The 23,577-nt window shown below is 46.1% G+C and overlaps 1 long non-coding RNA gene across 1 annotated transcript; it reads left to right on the forward strand.

Annotated features, from left to right (window-relative positions):
- The first annotated feature begins 11,724 nt into the window (after nt 1–11,724).
- Nucleotides 11,725–12,082, forward strand: LOC125618851. Its single transcript, XR_007350238.1, has 2 exons — nt 11,725–11,855; nt 11,984–12,082. It is a non-coding gene; the product is annotated as an uncharacterized LOC125618851 (long non-coding RNA).
- Nucleotides 12,083–23,577: the final 11,495 nt, after the last annotated feature.

Genomic DNA, 23,577 nt, shown 5'->3' on the forward strand with positions numbered 1-23,577 from the left:
CACCCGGCTTCTCATTATGAACCCGTGTCCTCCCCAGTCCCTCTGTCACTGATGGATCTAAGGTGCCAACGGCTCCTCCTGGGGTAACAAGTGAGAACTTCAGGTCCCAACCTCTGTTAGGACGGGTCTTCATTTATCCCTACCCAAGATGAAAACTATTTATAACATTGTGCACCCACAGCCTCCTGACCAGTGCTGGGCCTAGGGACTTGAACACTTCAGGCAGAAACCCTGGCCTCATGGAATTTTTATTTTAATGTGATGGGCAGGCAATAAAATAGCAAATAGCATTTTTACACTGCCGCTTTGACACCTTGCCCTGGAGCAATGACCTCACTCAGGGCAAGTGGGGCACTGAGTGTCCAGGTCGTGTCCTTCAGCATGGACAGACTCAGAGGAAGAGAGGAAAAGCCAGAGCAGTTGAACTCCTGTGCCTCCTAGGAAACAAAGTCACATGCAGCATCATTAATGAGCCTTTGTCCCTTGACCCATCTGTTTATAAAGGACATTGTCTTTCACTCCATCCTGATCCTGCTTCATGAGTCCACACAACACACAGGCCAGTGCCAGAATGTGTGCTATGTCACCATCTAGGAGGAAAAACTTGACCCACTTTTAGCAGAACATCTTTTACTACATCTAATATTTATTTTTGGTGAAGATCATTCTGTTCTTCCTTAATCTTTTCTATTTATTTTTTTTCTTAAAACATGAGATTTTTCCAGACAAAGTGGGGAGTGAGTCATTTTCATTGTGTCTCCTGATATGTACTCAGTACTCCTTAAACTCTGATCTTCTCCTTGTGGGTTCTTCAAATCAGAGTCCCAGTTAGAGGTGGGAGAGTGAATATGTACTCTCTTGTTCCAAGCACCTACATTCCTCTTCCAAATGTCTCAATTGCTGTTTGGCAGAACTATAGATTTGGGGGACACTCACTCTAATGTTATTCCAAAGATGCAATGGGAGGCAGAAGTCTCACCTGTCAGAGAGACCATCTCTGTGCTGGTCCAATGGCCAGATAGGTCAGGGAGTGGGCAGGCTGGCCTGCATAAGCCATCCTCCTGGGAATTAGCTGTAGTCACATGAGAAGGGCCTTCACTCCTTCTGAGTGCAGTGTCCCCACTGACCTAGGGACCTTCCAGTAGGTCCAGATTCTAAAAGTGCTACCACCTCCTAATATCACCAGTTTGGGGACCAAAACTCCAGTTCCATCCCTTGGGAACAGACAATAGCAGATGACAATAAGAATGGGTCAGGGTTATTGCAAAGTTATATGTCTCTTTTTCAATGATAGATGTTTCATCTTTGAAAAACTTTGAGGAAACTTCAAACATTCAGACATTTATGAACAGCACAAAGTTCTTCTTTCCCACTGAAACTGTTTGAGAGTCAGCTTAGACCTGGTGGCCCACCACATTTTACTATGTGCCTCCTCCTGATGACGTCCTCCTACAAGCCAACACCACAAGGAATCTAGAGATCAGCCTTAGCACTTTGTGCCTCCAGTTATCAAGTCCACCTCAAATCCCGTCACTGTCCCCATCTGCCTTTGGTCAGGACATGCTGCAGTCCCAGTTCACATGCAGTCCTCAGTGGCAGGTCTCCAGACTCTTTCAGTCAGGAACAGTTGCAGTGTTCCCCTGAACATCAGGACCTTGTCACAAGAGGACACAACCACTGCCTTATAGAATGTCCACCCTGTAGTAATTGCTGTCCCCTCTTGATTACATTTCACTGTCAGTCTGTGGTAGTGTACCTGTTGTGCTGATCTGAGAAAGGACCACTGACCAGGGGTGTGAACAGCAAAAATGTATTCTCTAGCAGTTGTGGGATCCATAGGTAGAGAGGAAGGCACCAGCAGGCTGTTCTCCTCAGAGGCCTCTCTGAGTTCCAGGGGGTCCTCCTTCTGTGTGTCACATGGTCTTCCCCAGGTGTATCTGAGTTCTAAGTTCCTCTTTCTATGAGGCCACCAGGCACATTGAATTAAACCAGACAGAAGACCTCCCTTTATATAATTACCCTTTCAAACACGCTGTCTCCAATCTGTCACACCCTGTGTCACTGGGGTCACAACCCCGACATTTCAGCCTATACTACACAGGAATGTCCAGAAGCAAAGCCATGAACCTGATTCAGGTGGTATCACCTGAATTCTCTGCTGCACATTGATCTTCCTCCTTCACAATTAGAAGGCATTTGTGGTATCCCTTCATATTCATGAAGTATCAAATATCCTTGATTCTTCATGAATATCCCTTTCTTCATTAAGATAGAAGTATCAATTAATAGATTTTTATTTTATTCAGTGGTTTATAACATATATTCATCATTGATTCTTTTGATGCTCAAATATTTCCAGTGTAGCTAGTTGAAGTCCCATTGAAATTGGTTTCTGTTTTGATAGGCTATGACCACCTTATTCCTTTAGTGTACCCTCAGTTCCCAGATAGACCAGGCTCCACGTCCATTTTCCTAATGTAGATTCTGTAATAGACATTTCTTCAAGGATTGATGGTTCTTTTTACAAAAGAATAATGGTATTTAGAAACCATGGGTGTATTTGAGACTAAAAGACTATTTATTTTAGACTAGGGAAATTATCTATTTATGTATGTACTAACAGACATAATTAAATATATATATATATAGTTAATTCTGAAAGGTGTTCATGTCTTACTCTACCAGAGTTGTGAGTATACAGTGATAACTTTGATTATGGTCTAAAATTGTAGGTTTTATTCAATTAGTCTCTTTCAAGTAAGTAACTCCTTTCTGTAACACTGAGTTCTTGGATCTAGTTATCATAAATGTATTGGCATTTTTAATCAATTCCTGTATTATCACTTTTTTTGCTGCTGTGACCAAAGGATCTGACCAGAACAATTTTATGGGAGGATAATTTTACCTAAGGGCTCATGGTTTCAGAGGTCTCAAATAACTGCATTCCTTGGGAATTGAGGAGAGGCCAAACAACATGGGAGGAGAGTATGGCAAAGGGAAGCAGCTCACATGATGATCACCAAGCAGAGAGAGAGAGAGAGAGAGTGTGTGTGTGTGTGTGTGTGTGTGTGTGTGTGAGAGAGAGAGAGAGAGAGAGAGAGAGAGAGAGAGAGTCCACTTGCCTGATATAACATATATATATACCCTAAACACATGCCCTCAATGACCCACCTCCTCTGGCCACACCATATCAGTCTACATTTACCACTCAGTTAATCCCAACACAGGATTATTTCACTGATTGGCTTAAGAGTCTCACAACCTAATCATTTCTCCTCTAAACTTTCTTGCATTGTCTTACACAATAGCTTTTGGGAAATACATCACATCCAAATCATCACGATACCCCTGTTCAAAACCAGTCCCCAGCTGACATCCTCACCTACCTCTCCTTGCACCCACTCTCTCTAACATACCCACCACCTGCCCCAATCTGACATCCCTCTTTGGCCAACATCACATCTGTCTCCCTGCATGAGTGTCTTTCTCATCATGCCAGGCTTGTATCCTATGCAGGGACTCCTATCCCTCCTAGTGTCCTCCTTGTCTCACCCCTCTTGGACACCCATACCTGGACAACACTATCAACCATATGTGGGGACAACCTCAGGACCCCACTGAGACTGCAAGTCCCCATGCAGGGCTTCACACACCCACATGCTTCCCTTGCACCCTGCCTGGTTCCCACTCTTCTAAACCAGGCACTGAGAACTGAGTTCTCTTAGGATCTGACTGACATTTGAGATGTGGATTATGCAGTTTAGTGAACACAGTAGAATATCAGTGACACTTGGAGGACTTAGGGTCTCTACTTCTGAAGGCAATGAGTTGGGTTGCCAGAGGAGAGAGAATAGGAGCAATGCCCACACAAGTCATGCACATATATCATCTCAAGCTGATCTAGAGAGGAGCTCATGGTCCTCAAATGGGAGGGAAGATAATCCCTGGCTTTGGGTGGAAGTAGTTGGCCAAGCATTCATAAATGGAGGAAGACAAATTTCTTAGCTGTAGTCATGAGACTGAATAAAAGCAGATGATACCCTCCATTATAAAGTGTGACTCCCCATGTTTTCTTATTGCCTCTCTACTTCAAATCATGAGTATTGGGGAAAGAGAGCAAAGAGAAAGCTTCTATGTGTCAGTGGTTTCTGTAAGTGCAATGGAAAGTAGCTGGTAAACTGTCCTGCAGTTTCTGGGATTGTGCCATCATGGACAGCCCCTGTCACAGATGGAAGAAAGCAAGTACTGAACTTGGAAGAGATCAAGATAACAAGCTACTCAGGGGTACTAGACAGAGGTGTTTTTGTGGCCCCAAAGAGAAGCAGATTATCTGTGTTGCCCTGGAACACTGGGTGGGAGGTGATGGTTCTGTGCTGAATGACTGAGAGGAGCCCACTCTCCAGCTGTGCCCAGCCTGCCCAGCACTGCTGGTTTGCATGTGTCCACAGCACAGCCCACTGCCCTGTGGACTTCTTAAGAGGCTGCTCACATCCTGTGCAGGAGTCAGTCCCTGTCAGGACACAACATGGCCATAAGGGCCCCTGCTCAGCTTCTGGGACTCCTGCTGCTCTGCCTCCCAGATAAGGAGGGACAACACTGGGGATGTGCTCAGCACAGTGTGGTCAGTGCTGATGGTATCTTCAAGGAAATCCTCTTATAACCCTATTAATTGTGCATGTATTTTTTTCATGTGTCTAACTTCAGGTGCCAGATGCGATATCACAATGACCCAGTCTCTATCCTCCCTATCCAAATCTCTAGGTGACAAGGTCACCATCATGTGCCATGAAACTCAGTCCATTAGCAATTACTTAAATTGGTATCAGCATAAACCAGGTCAATTTCCTAAGCGTCTCATCTATGGTGCATTCAATCTGCAATCTGGGGTCCCCTTGAGGTTCAGTGGCAGTGGATCTGGGGCAGATTTCACTCTCATCAGCAGCAACCTGGAGCCTGAAGATGCTGCCACTTATTTCTGTCTACAAGATACAGTGCCCCTCCCACAGTGATACAGGCCATGACATAAACCACCCAGGGAGCAGAAGTGTGGGGCTGGGCTGCCCCAGCTGCTCCTCCTGCTGCCTCTACCTGCTGAGGGCACTGCTCAGAGGCAGCCAGGCCCTGAGGTCACTGGGAAGTTTTGGAGGAAGGGAGAGTGAGTGTCCTCTACATCCCCTCTTGAGATGACAACTGCACTTCTGATTGAATAGATCATCACATCTGAGGAGCATGGGGGTTCATAGAGCATGGGGAAGCCACGTTAGGTATTCTAGGTTGAAACTTCATACTATAGGAATAGAGAGGAAATTTAAGTCTTTCATTGTCTGATTGTATGGTGGTCAATGACGCAGGGAATAAATGCAGATCCTGGAAGGTACTGATTCTCTGGTTCACCACTGAAGCCTGAGTCATCTCCTCCTCACATCCCAAGCCATAAGATCTCAGTAGTGAATTGAGAGCCTAAACTAAACTTTTTGGAAATTCTGGGGATATGATCATTTGTGAAGTTTGTGCTAGAAATGGGAGAGTTCCTCTTGTTCCCCCAAAGGTGAGGTCCAGTCAGAACTGAGAACAAGAGGACCAGAGCTCCTGTGTGACCATCACCTCTGTCCTTCAAATTCCTCCCAATTGTGCTGAGGATGCCAGAGAGATGGACAGTGGTCACCGCCTTTTAAACCAAAATGCTGAAGATTGCAGTTTCTCTGACATGAAAGAGATTTGCGATCCTCAGGACAGCAGCAGATCCTGGACTGGCTCCTGCAGCCACCAGTGGGGCCTCTGTAGCAGCTGGGGATGCACCCTCTTGACCATAAAGCCAAGGAAAGGTTTCAATGAATGTTTTTTGGGAAAAAGCCTAGTGTTTTCTCTGTTGCCCCTCTGCTGGCTATGGCCATGAGGAGCAAGATTACAGAAAAAAAGAGAAAACCCTTGGATAAGAAGGCAGTACAAAGGAGCAGCATTTTTATGGGTTGGGTGGGTTCACAGTCAAGAAATTCACAGTAACTAGGACTCAGTGGCCCTGGTGTTTGGCCACCTGATTTCCACACAGGATCAGAAACATGGAGCAGTCTCTTTGGTTTGGCCTGTAGCTGTGACTTTACTATGTCTCCTGCTCCTCCCTCCCTGCCTGCTCCTACCCTTGTGATTAATTTCGCACATCTCAGAATATTTATTTTCTCATGCTCCAGAAATAATGAGTGGAAATGGTCAATAAAAGTGCAGTGGAGGAGAAGATGAGCTGATGGGCCTGGACCCCAGGTACGCTGACTCCACAGTCACTCATCTGCTTACAGAGAGTGTGGGACAGCAAAGGGTCATGTGGCCCTTGAACTCCAGGCCTGGTGGCAGAGTCCAGACTCATGGCTCTCTCGTCTCCCTGGAAACTGTGCCCCACCAGCTCATGTAATCTCAGCCCTATACAGTGTGAAAAAACATGTATGGTTGTCACATCTAAACAAGCCAGGAAACAACACCACACTGTGTTTGAAATGTGCAGGAAAGAACATTTTACTCTCACCAGGTCACCAAGGGTAAAATCCTCAGGGTGTCTCTGCACATGTGGCCATAAGAGGGGGCTCATGAACTGCTTGCTGGCTTGTCCTGGGAATCACTTCCTGAGTTTCTGAGGGGCCCATGAAGGCCTGCCTGGCTGCCCAGCTCCTGCTGCCTCCTGCTGCCCTCTGCACACCCTGCCTGTCTGGGGGGCTGGGTGGCAGGGACACAGGTCACTCTGGCCTCCAGCAGCCACACTTCCTTCAAGGCATATGAACTTCCTCCTGTCACCTCTAGGGGACAAATCTCCCACCAGATTCTGATTCTGCCAGGGACTGCTGGCAGTCTGGTGACCTCTCAGGGGGGCAGGTTGGGGACAGCTCTGAAAGTACATCATCTATCCCATCCCATTTCCTGTCTGTTGGTCCTGGGATCCTCCCCTGCATTCCTGCTTGGGCCTTCTCTGCTCTGTCCCCTTCTGCTCTGAACTCACAGCCATCCAGACTTTCACATGGCTGTCTTCCTATGGGTCACAGTTCTGTTGTCTTGCACACCCTGACACTTGGCATGCCCTCTGACTGCACTCATTGGATTTTCATGAGAAAATCAAAGATGGTGATTATTACTTTTAGAGACCTGAAGGAGAACAGCAGATGTTCTGAAGCTGCATGTGTGGCTGACATGGTCCACTGAGAACAGAGGCTCTGCATCATGTGAGCTGTGGAATTGCAAGAGACACCCATCCAAGCCTCTGTCCAGTCAGAGGTGTGGCCATTAACAGCTATGAATGGCTTTGTCCTGTGACCATGCAGTCACTGAGCCAACTGTTCTGTCCTGTGTGGGGGAGGACAGTTGGGAGGAGCAGCCGATGCCCAACTCTGGGGCTAGAACTTCTGTCCCATTGGGGCCAAGAACCATTACACAATACTGTGACCCCTGCTTCTATGTATAACTAGAGCCCCTCAGGGGACCCATTGTCCTGAGCAATGGGATGGTCACTGTTCCAGGTAGCAGGAGTACAGGGGCAGGCCTTGGGCTTCATGGTGCTCAGTTTTTTGGAGTGGAGAGGGAGCCACAGGTTGTGGGACAGGTGTTGGCTGTAAATGTCCAAGCTCACTCTAGCCAACCTAAGGTGAGGCAGAAGTGGTGCCACAGCACTGCAATCCCAGCTAATGAAGAGGCTGAGTGAGAACAACTGCAGAACTTAGGCTAGTCTGGCAAATGATATACAGGCTCAAAAAAAAAAAAAAAAGGAACCTTGCAGTGTAAGTCACCCATTGCCTGCCAAGCAGAGGGTCCTGACTGGATCACTAGAAGTGAAACCAACCAAAAAACAAAAGAGCAAAGAGCAATTCCATGAAAACAAAAAAATCATTAAAATAAGCAAAGTAATATGTACATGTATACAAATATTTGTATTTCGGATGCATATTTATATGGATATATCAGTAAAATTTGTATTTTATATAGTATATACATGGCATGTAGTACTCCTTTTATTTCCAAGCATGATGAAACTGTGTGTGAGAATAGACTCTGGGGGTGTTTGCTGACCCTCCACTTTGGCAACCCCAGGGTCTCTGTATCAGGACTAGTGAGCTCAGCACTGAGCACAGCCACCCAGAGAGCCAGGTCCAGTGCTGACTCCTGGTCTTCTCCTCACCCTGGCTGTGGGCTCTCTGCTTGGCTCAGCCCCCAGTGTGTTGGGCACCTTCCCTCCCTGCATCCCTGCATGGCAGCCTGAGGGCAGGGCTTGTGTCCTGCCAGGCCCACAGTGTTATTTCTCCTAAGATCAGGTGATTCCTCACAACCCACGGCCAGAGCCCACAGCTCTTGGAAAGCACCAGCCTGAGCTCAGCCCTGGGTGACCCCTGCTGCAGCCTCTCCCAGTTAGTCCACTGCCTGAAGGACTGAGCTGGATTATAATGCACAAGCCTCATTTCTACAGTTGCAAACCAAGGTTGTCATGAGGAAAATCAGAATAGGATTCCATTTTTATTCTCAGGGCCTAGCTTGCTTCAACCCTCCAGAAAAAAAAAAAAAAAGATTGTCTTAGGATCCCACTTTCCTACTGAATCCCACTTAGATCCATAGTGAGGCTTACAGATCAAAGCTCTCCACCATACACAGCGGCCAGCCCCCTCCTCCAGTTTACTGAGAACCAGTTCTGCACTGCTGTGCATGGTGAGGACAGGTGAGCCTCTCCCAGCCCAGGCAGGTGCAGGGATGGGGGCACATGGGATCAGCTCAGGGGCCTATGAGAGCAGAGAGGGGTGGGCATGGTTTCTGGGAGGATTATGATTCCTCATGAGCAGAGTGGAGCTGAAGCCCTTGGCTGCTCTTCTCCATGGCCCAGACATGGAGGATATGACAGTGAGAGCCACTCAGCATTCCTAGGCCCAGGAGGCATCAAGCCCAGGTTTGACAGCTAATGTGCTGAGGATGAAAAACACATATAGAATGAACCTGGGTCCTTTCTGCTTTCACTGACCTTTGCAAATCCCCACATGCTAGATCTCCTTGGCTTATTTGTTAAACCGTCCCTAAAGTGATGTATGAAACTAAAACTTCCTTCGCAACTCACTCTTACTTCTCCAGAAAGGACACGTGGGGGAAAGAGCCTGTCTGGAGAGAGAGGGAGCATCCCGTGTTAGTGTTGGAAAGACTGAGGCAGAAAGTGCTGGAGTCACGATATGACTTCTCCTCTGATCTCTCAGTCAGGGTAAGCCACTTTCAACTGAAACCCCAAATCTTCAAATTATACTTACAAATTCAACTCTCTTTCTGTCTTCATAGCTCTGTTTATATCCTATACCTGAAATATTCTCCCTCTTATTCTAAATTCCTCCCTTCTCAAGGGAATGTAATAGAATTGTCCTTAGGAAATATTAAAGCTGGGTGCAGTTGTGCATGCTTGTACTCCCAGCAGCCAGGGAAGTTGAGGAAGGAGAATCTCAAGTTCAAAACCAGCTTCAGCAATTTAGCAAGGCCCTAAATAATTTAGAAGACCCTGTCTCAAAATAATATATATATATATATATATATATATATATATATATATATATATGGCTCAGAATGTTGCTCAGTGGCTAAGTGCCCCTGGGTTAAATCTGTGAAACTCCAAAAAGAAAGGAGAAAGAAAGAAAGAATGAAAGAAAGAAAGAAAGAACAAAAGAAACAAAGAAAGAAAGAATGAAGGGAGGAAGTAAGGAAGGAAGGAAAGAAAGAAAGGAAGGAAGGAAGGAAGGAAGGAAGGAAGGATAAAGAAGGGAGGGAGTTAGGAAGGGAGGGAAAGAAAAAGAAGAAGAGAAAAAGAATTACTATAAACCATTTTCAGAACCATAAAGACAGCAATGGGTGACCACTCAGAGGACAATGGAATGAATCTTTCCTGTGGACCCTGAGGGAAACATTTTCTGCAGGCAAATTTATACTGTCCAATCTGACCTGGGACACCTGAAGACATGGGGTCTGCACTGAGTGACAGATGAGCCAACCCTGAAGCTGTGCCCAGCCTGCCCAGCCCTGCTGATTTGCATGTGCCCACAGCACAGCCCACTGCCCTGAGGACTTCTTAAGAGGCTGCTCACACCCTGTGCAGGAGTCAGTCCCAGTCAGGACACAGCATGGCCATGAGGGCCTCTGCTCAGCTCCTGGGGCTCCTGCTGCTCTGCCTCCCAGGTAAGGAAAGACAACACTGAGAATGTACTCAATGCACTGTGGTCAGTGCTACCTGCCTCTGCCCAGAAGTCCTCATAAGGCATGTCTAATTGTGTACACCTTTGTTTTTATTTTCTTGTTTCCAATATCAGATGCCAGATGTGACATCCAGATGACTCAATCTCCATCCTCCCTATCTAAATCTGTAGGAGACAGAGTCACCATCAGTTGCCAGGCAAGTCAGGGCATTAAAAATTACTTACACTGGTACCAGCAGAAACCAGGGCAAGCTCCTAAGCTCCTCATTCATTGGGCAACTAGTATGGGATATGGAGTCTCATCGAGGTTCAGTGGCAGTGGATATGGCAAAGATTTCACTCTCACCATCAGCAGCCTGGAGCCTGAAGATGTTGCCACTTATTACTGTCTACAAGGCTACAGTTCCCCTCCCACAGTGATATGGGCCATGACAAAAACCTCCCAGGGAAGCAGAAGTGTGAGGCTGGGCTGCCCCAGCTGCTCCTCCTGCTGCCTCCAGCTGCTAAGGGCACTGCTCAGAGGCAGCTGGGCTCTGAAGGGCACTGGGAGGTTTTGGTAGAAGGAACCAAGATCTCTTCTGAAGCCTCACTCTTTCCTCTGCTCAGCACTAACAGGCAGTCATGGAAATGCATTAACTTGTTTAATAAAGGACATGGATCACTACAACCAAGGACATGAGTCATGGCATTGGTTTAGATTCAGGCATCACAGAAGAAGTTGCTATGAATATTAAAAGCAGAACATTTTAAAATAAAGATAATGAGAGTCTAAGTGACAGTTTCCTGTATTTTTTTAGATAGAACTAATAATTGTATGCATTTGTGGGTTGCAATGTGAGGTTTCTATACCTATGTACATTGTGTGAGGATGTGGAATGTCCAAGTCGAAACCATAGTAACGCTGTATTTCTTTTCACTTTTTTTTTTTGGGGGGGGGCTTTGGCATATCAGCAATTAAACTCAGGTGTACTAAATCACTGAGCCATATTCCGAACCTATTTTTGTATTTTATTTAGAGAAAGTGTCTCATGGAGTTTTTGGCACCTTCCTGTTGATGAGGCTAGCTTTGAACTTGTGATCCTCCTGCCTCAGCCTCCCAAGCTCCTGGGATTACAGGCATGTAACACTGTACCCAGCAGCAATGCCTGCATTTATATTAATTATTAATTTTTATTTTTTTAAAGCCAGGGATTGAAGNGAAGGAAGGAAGGAAGGAAGGAAGGAAGGAAGGAAGGAAGGAAGAATAAAGAAGGGGGGGAGTTAGGAAGGGAGGGAAAGAAAAAGAAGGGGAGAAAAAGAATTACTAGAAACCATTTTCCAAACCATAAAGACAGCAATAGGTGACCACTCAGAGGACAACGGAATGAATCTTTCCTGTGGACCCTGAGTGAAACATTTTCTGCAGGCAAATTTATACTGTCCTAATCTGACCTGGGACACCTGAAGACATGGGGCATGAACTGAGTGACAGATGAGCCAACCCTGCAGCTATAGCCAGCCTTCCCAGCCCTGCTGATTTGCATGTGCCCACAGCACAGCCCCCTGACCTGAGGACTTCCTAAGAGGCTGCTCACACCCTGTGCAGGAGTCAGTCCCTGTCAGGACACAGCATGGCCATGAGAGCTTCTGCTCAGCTCCTGGGGCTCCTGCTGCTCTGCCTCCCAGGTAAGAAAACACAACACTGAGAATGTACTCAATCACTGTGGTCAGTGCTACCTGCCTCTGCCCAGAAGTCCTCATAAGGCATGTTTAATTGTGTGCATCTTTGTTTTATTTTCTTGTTTCCATATCAGGTGCCAGATGTGACATCCAGATGACTCAATCTCCATCCTCCCTATCTAAATCTGTAGGAGACAGAGTCACCATCACTTGCCAGGCAAGTCAGGGCATTAGCAATAATTTGCACTGGTACCAGCAGAAGCCAGGGAAATCTCCTAAGCTCCTCATTCATTGGGCAACTAGTATGGGATATGGGTTCCCATAGAGGTTCAGTGGTAGTGGATATGTCAAAGAATTCACTCTCACCATCAGCAGCCTGGAGCCTGAAGATGTTGCCAGTTATTACTGTGTACAAGGCTACAGGGCCCCTCCCACAGTGATACATGCCAAGACAAAAACCTCCCAGGGAGCAGCAGTGTGAGACTCAGCTGCCCCAGCTGCTCCTCCTGCTGCCTCCACCTGCTCAGGGCACGGCTCAGAGGCAGATGGGCTCTGAAGGGCACTGGGAGGTTTTGGTAGAAGGAACTAGGAGCTCTTCTGAAGCCTCACTCTTTCCTCTGCTCAGCACTAGCATGCAGGCATGGAAATGCATTTTCTTGTTTATTAAAGGACATGGATCACTACAACTGAGGACATGAGTTATGGCATTGGTTTAGATTCATGCAGCACAGATGAATTTGCTATAAGTATTCCAAGCAGACATTTTTTAAATGAAGATAACAAGAGTTTAAGTGACAGTTTCTTGTATTTTTGGGATGGAACTAATAATTGTATGCATTTGTGGGTTGCAATCTGAGGTTTCTATACCTATGTACATTGTGTGACCATGTGGAAAGCCCAAATCAAAACCATAGCAATGCTGTATTTGTTTTCCTTTTTTCAGGGGGGAGATGCTTTAGGGATATCAGCAATTAAACTCAGGGGTACTCAACCACTGAGCCACATTCCAAACCCTATTTTGTGTTTTATTTAAAGTTTCTTGGCACCTTCCCATTGATGAGGCTGGCTTTAAACTTGTGATCCTCCTGCCTCAGCCTCCCAAGCTTCTAGGATTATAGGAATGTAACACTGTACCCGGTAGCAATGCCTTCATTTATATTAATTACTAATTTTCATTTTTTTTAAAGCCAGGGATTTATCCCTGGGGCACTTAACTACAGGGCCACATATCTAGCCCTTTTAATGTTTTACTTTAAGAGACAGTCCTGCTAAGTTGCTTAGGGCATCACAAAATGCTGTTGTTGTCTTTGTCCTTTGGATTCCTCCCAGTGTGCTCTTTAAATGTCATTTGTAAAAGAGCTGTTTTTAAGCAAAACATGATGAAGGAAGGAAGGAGAAATAAAAGAAGAGATAAAGAAAGGCAAGAAAGTTTGAATCAAAGGAAATAAAATACACAGAATCAAGACCACTATCTGTATGGCCAATTTCCATTTACTGAGACTTGGGGTCCCAGTTTTCATTCAATTCTGATCTAAGGAGATTCTGAATTCAACCCAAACTTGAGGAAGGTATTAGAATCTTTTCATGCATATCACCTTAAACCTTTTTAATATCCAGATATTCTTGTTTTAGAAGATGAAGAGGCTGCCCAGACACTCCACAATCATCTGCAGCCACAAGCCTGGTCCCCCGAGGCCCTTTAATGCAGTGAAGCTGAGATCCAGCCAGAACTGAGAAGTTGGGGACCAGTTTTCCTGTGCTGCCACCAACTCAGTTCCCTTGTAATATTCCAAGGTTGCTGTGGATGACACAGGTATGGGAGATGGTCACTGCCTCTTGAACCAAAGCTCTGGAGATTCTATGTTCTCTGAAATAAAAGGATTTGTTTATCATTTTCAGATGCTCATCAAGAATGCACTGGTCCTGTGACAAGCTCCTGTAGCAGCCAGTGACAAAGCTCCATAGCAGTGGGAAATATTCCCACATGCCTAGAAGCCAAGGGTCTGTTTAGGATGAAAATTTGGGGAAGGAAAGTACTTGTTTACACGGAGATTGTACTGGCCATAGAGAAGAGGGGAGAGATTGCCACAATCAGGGAAAGGTCTTGAAAAAGAGGGAAGTCCTAAGGAGGAGCCCTTGCTGCTTATGGACTGAGTGGTTCCTAGTCAGGAAGGTTCACAGGGACTATGAAAAGTGCCCTCTGTGCTATGTCTGCTCATGGCCTCCTGCATAACATCTACAAAAATTCAACAGTCAAAATCAACTACACTGTCCACACTGAAAATTAACAATATGAAGAAGACATTTTAGAAAAATTCAACATATATTATCATTAAAAATAAAGAAATGCATAAGAATATACTTAGCCAATGGCATCAAAGGCTTCTAAACTAAAAACTGCAAAATACTGATGGAAAAAAATGACAATAACATAAACAAAGGAAATCCAACCCACATGTATAGACTGGAAAACTTAATTTTGTTAAGATAAAAATGCTCTGCTAACTTATTTACACACGGAATGCAACCCCTCTCAAAATCACTGGTTGTGCAGGTTTTCCATTGGTGGGATCCAAACACCTGATAAAACAACTTGGAGGAGGACAGTTTCATTTTAGGTCATGGATTCAGAGTTTCTCTTCATGGCTGGCTGATCCCATTGCTCTCAGCCCTGGTGAAGGAAGGCATTATGGCAGAAGGGTGTGGCAGGAGAAAGGAAGTAAGGCTTGGTACCAGGAAGCAGATGGAGAGCCCTGCTGATGTGGTTTGGATGTGAGGTGTCCTCCAAAAGCTCACGTTGGAGACAAGGTGAGAAGGTTCAGAGGAGAAATGATGGGGTTGTGAAAGTCTTAACCTAATCAGTGATTAATCCCCTGTAGGGATTACTGAGTGCTACCTGGAGTGGTGGGTGTGGTTGTGAAGGAAGGAAAGGGGACTGGGCTTTGAGGTGTATATTTGTATTTGGCAAGTGGAGTCTCTCTTTGCTTCCTGATCATCATGTGCACTTTTTCCCTCTACCACACTCTCTGTCTTTATGTTCTGCCTCACCTACAGCCCTGAGGAATGAAGCTGGCTGTCTATGGAGTAAGACTTCTGAACTGTGAGCCCTAAATAAATTTTCTATAGTAGTTCTGGTTGGTCCTTTAATCACAGTGACAGAAAAGCTGAGTAAAACCCCTGCTCATCAGGGACAGAATGTAAACCCCAAAGGCACAACCTCAGTGACCTCCTTCCTTCAGCCACACCATACCTGCCAGTGTTACCACCCTGTTAATCGATTTCAGTGGATTAACTGACTCTTTATATTGCACCTCTCATGATATGATCATACCACCTCTGAACATTCTTGCATTGTCTCACACTTAAGCTTCTGAGGGACACCTGCTATTTAAACCATAAAAATGGCAACACTATTTTGGATGAAATGGAAAAATTCACCTTAATTTTCTGGGGAGAATCATCAGGGGTCTTAATATTAAATGGATCTTGAAAAACACAAAACAAACTTGAATGTCTCAATGCTGTCTCCTTTAAACATTTGTTCATGCCTCATATCAACACTTTCTGGTACTGTTTCAAATGCACACATGTAATCAATGGGATACACAAAGGATTCCTGGGTGGACAGCTTCATTTTACTGGGGACAACAAGCCAACAAATTAGGGGTGGACACTGTTTGAAAAAGACTGTGCAGAAAACTGAATATCCATGTGGAAAAGAAAGAGGATGGACCTTACCCGAAAACCTCCACAAAGATTGACTCCAAATTCATGAAAGATCAAAATTTAAAGACCAAATCAATAAACTTCACACAGAAAACCCAGAAGGAAGCTTCATGGCTTTCAACTTGTCAATGAGTTCTTGGAAATGACATCAAAAGTGCAAGCAGGAAAAGAAACATGATAAATAGGATTCATACACACACACACACACACACACACACACACACACTAAATCCACATTTAAGAGCACTGTAAACAGAGTAAAAAGGAAGCCAGAGACTGAGAGAAATAACATAGGTCATGCATTTGGTGAGGGACAGATGCTCACAATATGTGAAGATGTTCAGTTCCATAACAAACCCAGTTAAGTTGGCAACATATCCAACAGTGCACCAGACTCACAAAGTCCTAATAAATATGTGAACAATGTGCAGCATTGCTCATCTTTAGGAAGCTCAGATTGCAGCCTCATGGGATCCCATGGCACCTGCATTACCACGACTTCTTCAAACTCACCAGGCTTAGGCAGGGTGTGGGTTGCTTGGAAGCCTCGGGCACGCTGTGAGTGTAAGGGTCCAGCCACAGTGGACACAGCCTGCTGCTCCTGCAGTGTTGAACTCAGAATCAGCACAGCCTCCTGCAAATGCTCTTCTAAGGTTGCCCCAGAGGTGGGAAGCTTGGACTTGGGAACATTTTACACCTGTGTTCACAACATCATTCACAACAGCCAAAGGAGAACAGAAAAAAAATCCCATGCATGGCTGAGGATGTCAGCTACAGCAGTATGCACATCAGGCAGAGCATCACTAAGCCTTGAGAGGAAGAAACCCCTGGTACATACAACACCTGAGTGAGAGCTAGAGACAGAGAGTGAGTGAGGAACACTCTGCCAGTCACAAGAGGATGACCACTGAGTGACCCCACTTTTATAAAAACTTGATCTGAAATTGCAGAGATAGACAGCTATGATAATTGTACAACATTATTTACACCAGGTGTGCTGCAAGGTGTGTCCTTAAATGTGTAAAACATCAAAAGATCTGTTATTTTTAACTCATGATAATAATTTAAAAAATTAAGGTGGGAATGATATTGCTCCTTGGGTACAGGAATGGTCTGGTGTTGAGTAACTCGTACAAGTAGTTATTTAATGCATTTCAGATAATTTGCATAGTTTTTGATCACTCACACAAAAAACAACACCATCCTGCCCGGTGGAGCTTCTGTTATAGTGGTGACAACAAACATTTGTGCACTACTGACCTTCAGCAGGTGCTGTCTTCAAAACTCAACACCTGGTAAACTAACTATGAGGTCATCAATTCATGAGGATGACCCAGAGAGAAGTGGCTTCGAGACACTTTGTAGGGGCAGATTTATAGCAGCTGGGTTGATGGTCACTCACTTCATAACTGTGATTGTCAGGCTTCTGTGTCCACTTGCTTTGGTTATAAGGTGCTCAAGTATCTGCTGATATACTGTCCTGGATGTGCCCATGAGGGTTTGGGATCAGATCAGCCTTTGAATTTGCAGGCAGAGGTAAGCAGACTGCCTTGGAGAAGACAGCAGCTTGGAGGCTGAGGATGTCACTGTCCATCACTATTGCCATGGCATGGGGCAGACTGTGTGCCTGTCAATTAGCATCCTGTTGGCCACAGAGATTGTGCTGATGCTGCTTTTAGAACTGTGCTGTCTCACGTGGAGCACACTAGCCACAGGGACTCTTTAAACTCAGATTCAGTTAAATTTTATAATGAATATTTCCTTTGCACTTGGTTCTTCTCCATGCTGAATCTCACAGGACATGTGTGGCTAACAGCTGCCACAGGGGATAGCTCAGATGCAGATCTCTTCATCATGGCAGGAGATTCTGTTGGCCAGTGTTGGTCTAAAAGAATCACAAGGTCTTTCATGGAGCTGAAGCTCAGAACACAAACCTCCCCAGCCACTGGGCACAAGACTGTCCTTCCTCAGCTTGTATACCTGCTGTGGTCTAGATTCTGCTCTGGAAGGGTTCTGGGATGATGGGAATGGGGCTTTATGGCCAGATCTAGACCAGGAGAAAAGGGTTCCAGACACCTCTGACAGTATGCCCTGTAGCCTTCAGCAGCCTTTGTAAATCCACACCTGTGGCATCTCACCTGGATCAGTGTCCAGATGTGTCCTACTGTCCTAGGACTATTTCCTTTTCTGACTATGAAATTGTCTGTTAATCTTGTGTCTTCAATTGGTGTCTGGATCAGAGGAGGGATCATTTTCTGTTCTTTACAGAATCCTTCTGGTGATGGAAGAAATAGAATGAGCTTCATCGGGAACAGAGACGGGACCAATCTCTGATGCTGTAGGATGACATTCCAATAATCAACCATTAAGTGTCAGAACAGACCACAATTTGCAAAGAGAAGCTTAATCTTGGAAATGCTAGGAAAGAAAGAGAGTGACATTGTCCTTTACCTACCGGGAGATCCCCAGGCTTGAATGGGGACTCAGTGTGGCCAGGAGCATGTGGAGGACCTGTCTGGAGGCTGAGGTGTGGGGCAAAGCTCTCTGTGTTGGTGCTCTGAGACTGGATGCCAAGCCCTGCCTTTGCACCCCTCCACCTAGTCACTAAGGCCAATTCTTTAGTATTAGTAAAACTGCCCCCATTCATATGTTGACACCTCACCTCATTGTTGGTGTGTTTGCAGAAGTGGTCTATAAGAAGTTACAGAAGTTAAACAAGGTCATCCAGGTGAGACTGATCCCACAGGAACTGTGTCCTTCTGAGTAGACATCCAGGGAGCTCTCTGAGCAGGGAGCCGCTTCATCCCTCTCAGGCCACAAGAAGAAGCCTGTAAGGACAGACAAGAAGGGAGCCCTAGGAGGAGAGCCTACAACAGAGGGGTCATCTACTGCCACTTGACTTTGGACCATCAGTCTGCAGAACATTGAGAAGACACATCTTTACTATCTGAGCCACTGAGACCAGGGATATGTGTCTCCCTATGACAGTCCCTGAAGATTACTTCAGAATCTTGACATTCCCTGAGTAGGAGCAGCCTCAGGACCAACCTCATGGATATGGACCTACCAGGGGCTCCTCTCTCCCCTGCTCCTCTGACTTGTGAGGAAGGAGTACCATCGTCCTCAGTGTGTGACATGTGATGTTTCTTTGCACATGATGTTGTCCACCTATGACTCTCTGATCAGAATCACAGCACAAGGAGTTAACATGTGCTTGCTGTTAATAGTTGAGGGTCTTCATGTTACTTCTGACTTAGAGGCTAGTGGAATCCTAAAATGGACCATGTGTCTAGCATCCCTCCTTCTGTTCCAGAAGGGAGGTTCTCTATCCTCTCTATGGTCTGCCTGAGGACCAACAGGGTCCCAGCCTGGCAGCAGCATAAACCAGGCCTGGCTTCCAGCTCCTGATGGCTCTCGCTGCCCTGGCCATTGTGCTTGGTACATCTGGACAGATGCTACCCTGCCAGTAGCTGAGCTATTTTCAGGGCATGTGCTTCCTCTGTCACCTCTAAGACATCAATCTCACCCCATTGGTTGCTCCCCCAGGAGGTTGCTGAAGGTCTCAGGCCATCCCAGGAGGCAGGCTGGGGACAGCTCTGACAGCCCCTTCTCTGCTTCTCTCTCCATGTGGCTCTGGCAAATGACCCATCCTGTGAATGTTCCCTCATCTGTGAATGGGACAATAAAGATTCCAAGGTTGCCTGAAGCTGGACCAAACCATGGACCATGAGATATATTCACCAATTGGAGAAAATCCCCAGGGCTGTTTTATGCCCTTGAATATCTTAGAATGAAGACACTACATAAGATATTCCTAGCTGGTTTTCATTCTTAACTGAAAGTCCTTAGTGTCCTGTCTTCTCTGGAGCCTGCCCCTGCTCTAGGCCCAGTCTCCTCCTTGGCACCACTAAGGCCTACAGTGCAAATGGAAACCCATTACAACTCAGAAGCATCTCTCAAGGACCTAAGTGCCTTTGCCATGAGTAGAATCAATAAAGGATCAGGAGCCATGTCCCCAGGACTCCACGGGAGGTAGAATCCTGGCTTTGGCCATGCCAGCCACAGTCACTGACCTCCCCATGTTTCTTTGCTCTCTGCCTCTCCTGAGCATCCACATGCCCCTGCCTCCTAATCATTCCAATCAGAGTGGAGTTAAGCCCTCTCCCCTACTGTTGGCATTTCAAATAATTGTCTCATGTCTAGCTGTTGTGTGATGTATTATAGAACATGCCCTGGGACACACCTAGAAGTCTGACCTAAGGTTGACTCTGAGCCTGGAAGAACCAAAATCCTCAAACCAACAGAACCTTAGATCCAGGACTGTAAGGTGAGCCCCTTAAAATCAAGAGCTAGGGTGCTGACCATGAAATCAGAACACAGAATAAAGTAATAAAAACTTTCAAAGATACAACGGCATCCAATCAAGACCACCCAGGACATTATCAACTCCCCATAACCCTTAGAAGCCCATTGAACTGGCCAGCAGGTGATGTAGGTGTAAGCTGTCCTCCTGTCTCTATGTGGGTTGATATGCAGTGAATTCCTTCCTTTTGCTACAACCCCAGGCCATGGTGTGCACGTGCCTGTCTTCTCCACCTGTGGGGCAGCGAGCTCTGGCTTGGTATCATACACACTGTGGGCAGATGTGCATTTGTTCCACCTGAGAAGCCTCTTTCTATCCACTATATGCAGCATTAGAAAGTCAAATGAGATTAAAAATGACCTCAGCCCCTTCAGTCTGGGTTTTCTAAGCCCTGTTTGAGTTAGCCGATTAGGGCTGTCATAACACAGTATCAAAGAGCGGTTGGTTTAAAACAGCAGAAAGTCCTCCAGGTTTTGGAGTACGGAAGGCTGGGTCTCTTACCATGGGACAGACCCAGGGCACTGGTGGCAGGGCTCCTGCACCAGCCTGCACTGTCTTCACTTTCTGGAAGCTGCAGCCCCCTGGCTGAGGCCACATCCCCACAGTGACTATGTCCATGTTCACATGGCCAGGTCTACCCAGCCCGTGCTGATCTGCATGTTTCCCTAGAGCCCATTTCTGCTTCTCAAAGTCCCTGTGAACAGCCTCAGGCAGGGCCCATCTAACCATGGGTGACCTGGCCACACTCTTCTGACTTCTGCTGCTCTAGCATCCGGGGGGGGGCCGGGGAGCACAGGGGACAGCCTGAGCTGATAGAGATCTCTCCTCCTAGTGTGAGATGCTCCCAGGGTTATTCACATATCTGGCCCACAGTGCTCTGAGGTTAGGGGACCAGGACAGCCAGGTCTATTGGAGGAAATGGAGTGGGACACATTTGACAACAGGAATGCTGTTTCTTCCTTCTCAGCTTCCAGTGGGACTCCGGGACTGACACAGTCACCAGACTCCCTGACTGTGTTTCCAGGAGAGAGCACCTCCATCACCTGCACTGCCAATGAGAGCATAAGTGACTCTCTAACATGGTACCAGCAGAAACCAGGCCAGGCTCCCAAGATTCTCATCCATGAAGCAGATAAGTGATGATCTGGCATCCCAGATGGCATTGCTGGGGTATAGTCACAGACAAAATTCACTCTCAAAATCAACAGGGTAGAGGCTGAGGAGGCTGCCAGCTCTGACTGCCAGCATGACTCTGCAGTCCCTCCCACACAGTCACAGCCCCGTGCACTCCTCCCAGGGATGCTGCAGTGAGGGCACATGGTGTCACAAGCTGCCCTCTGCCCTGTGGTATGCTCAGAGGCACAGGGTCTGGTGGGAAGTACTTGCCAGGCTCATGGTAAAGGCCTGAAAGGTACTTCAGACTTCTGAAAGCAGGCCGTTCCACCACCAACACCATGAGGGACACTGACCAGCAGCGCACACTCCACAGCCAGTGGCCAGGGACTGAGATTTGGAGATTGCTGGGTGTTGAAACCACACTAAGGGCTCACATGTCTAGTGACTGACCTCTAGTAATCCTATATAGATGTGGCTTTGGAGATTCTCAGAGCTCAGCTTGCTTCCTGTGTTTGTAGGAGGAGATGGAAACCAACTATGAGGCTCTGGCTCTGTAACTCCCACTCATGCCTTCACTTAATGCCAGATGCAATTAAATCCAGAAAAGCACACATGTTCCAGTAAGTGAATGTAAAGTGATCAGCTGGGTGAACATGAACTTCCTGCACCCCTTAGCCACTGCCCTGTGGGGGATACAGGTTTCCCTGCCCCTCACAGGCCCTCCTGCTCCTTCCATTCACCCACCCACCTCCACTTCCCATCAACACAGGTCAGATCCCCTGGAACATCATGTCAGTGGACCTCCTGGACGTTTCCTTTGGCATCTTGCTCCTTTTTATCAGCAGGTTCTTGAAATTTACCTGTGTGGTGGGCAAGGTTGCAATTGGATCCCTTTCACTGAGGACAGTTCCCCATTATATATGAACATGTCAGTCATTCTTTATGTTAGTGATTTGGCTTAGTTCTGACACTGTTGGTTATTTGTTAGGGAAATTCTGTCAAGATCCCTTGTAGACACATGCGTTCACTTCTCTTGGGTATATTCCTAGGAATGGGAGTATTGAGTTAGAGAGTTGGTTGGCACAGTTTAGCTTCAGTGAACACTAAAATAAAATAGTGATATTTTTCTAAAATAGTGAGCATGTTTGCAATCTCCCGACCTGCACCATACTCAAATGTTCCAGCTGCTACAGAAACTTCCCAATAATACTTGATAGTGTTAGGCTTTGTGAAATTGTGTCCATATTGGTAGATCTTGAAAGGGTATTGTGGTTAAAATACACATTTCTTTGATGAGGAATGATATTGAGTAATTTTGCATATGTGTTTCTTTAGCCATTTAAGTAAATTTTTTATAAATGGTTAGTGATAAAACCAAAACATAAAAACATTTATTCTTTTCTCCATTTTCAGTAGTTCTTTTTACATCTTGAAAATTATGTTTTGCCAGTGTATAAGTCAGGATTTTCCTGAGGAAAGAATATATGTGCATGCACACACACACACACACACACACAGAGAATTAGTGACACCTTCCTCTAGAGGGCACTCCTGTGCTTTTCAGTCTGTGTTACTCTATTCCAGGGCAAGCTGAGCACCCCCTCTCCTAACATCCAGAATCCAAAGTGCTCAACAATATGACACATTGAATGGTTCCAGGGAGGGTTTGAATTTGACATGAGGATGCTCAGCTGGTAAAGTGACTCAAAGTTTCTAAAATATGAAAACCACTGAAATATGAAACCCTCCTGGTCCCCCACATCTCAGGTAAGGGACATGGAAAGCGAAGAGTTCCTGCAACACAGTATCAGTTCCCTGAATATTTTTAGGGGGTCTCCTCATCTCAACATGTTTTCCACATGGATTTAAACTTCCACAGTCGGATCTTGCCCTCTACTGCAGGCAGCAGCATGGACTTTTTCTCACTGGTTTTCCTCCAAACATACAAGATATTTCAAGTGACTTTGTACAAAGGACAGAACCCATGTCCTCTTGGTGCCCTGCACACTGTGGTGTCTGAGATAAACTCTGAGATAAGATCTCAGCTAAACCTGGCCTTGACTGGCCAGAACTCCTCAACTCAACTTCACAAAATGAGGGTCCCTGGTCTGTCACAGTGGTACAGGCCTGTGGTCCCAGCAGCTCGGGATGCTGAGGCAGGAAGATCATGAGCTAATCAACTCAGTGAGACCCTGTCTCTAAATAAAATAGAAAATCAGGCTGGGATGTGGCTCTGTGGTCCAGTGCCCCTGAATACAATCCTGATAACTGCCCCCCCCCAAAAAAAGTGTTTGACTCCTTTCTCAGCTCCTGGGGCTACTATCCCCTGGATCCTTGGTGAGGACAAAGGGGATGATGAAGGAGAAGGGGAGGCGGGTGAGCTCTGGGGCCCCACTGTCCCCCATGTTTGCTCTTTCTGTGTGTTACAAATGCAAGTTTTCTCTCCAGGATGGACATGTAAGTTTATGATGGATAAAAATGATGAAGATTTATGAAGGTAAATAATCTTTGAACCAGTGGATA

The sequence above is a fragment of the Marmota marmota genome, unplaced genomic scaffold, assembly GCF_001458135.2.
Source record: "Marmota marmota marmota unplaced genomic scaffold, marMar, whole genome shotgun sequence".
Classification (NCBI taxonomy): Eukaryota; Metazoa; Chordata; class Mammalia; order Rodentia; family Sciuridae; genus Marmota; species Marmota marmota.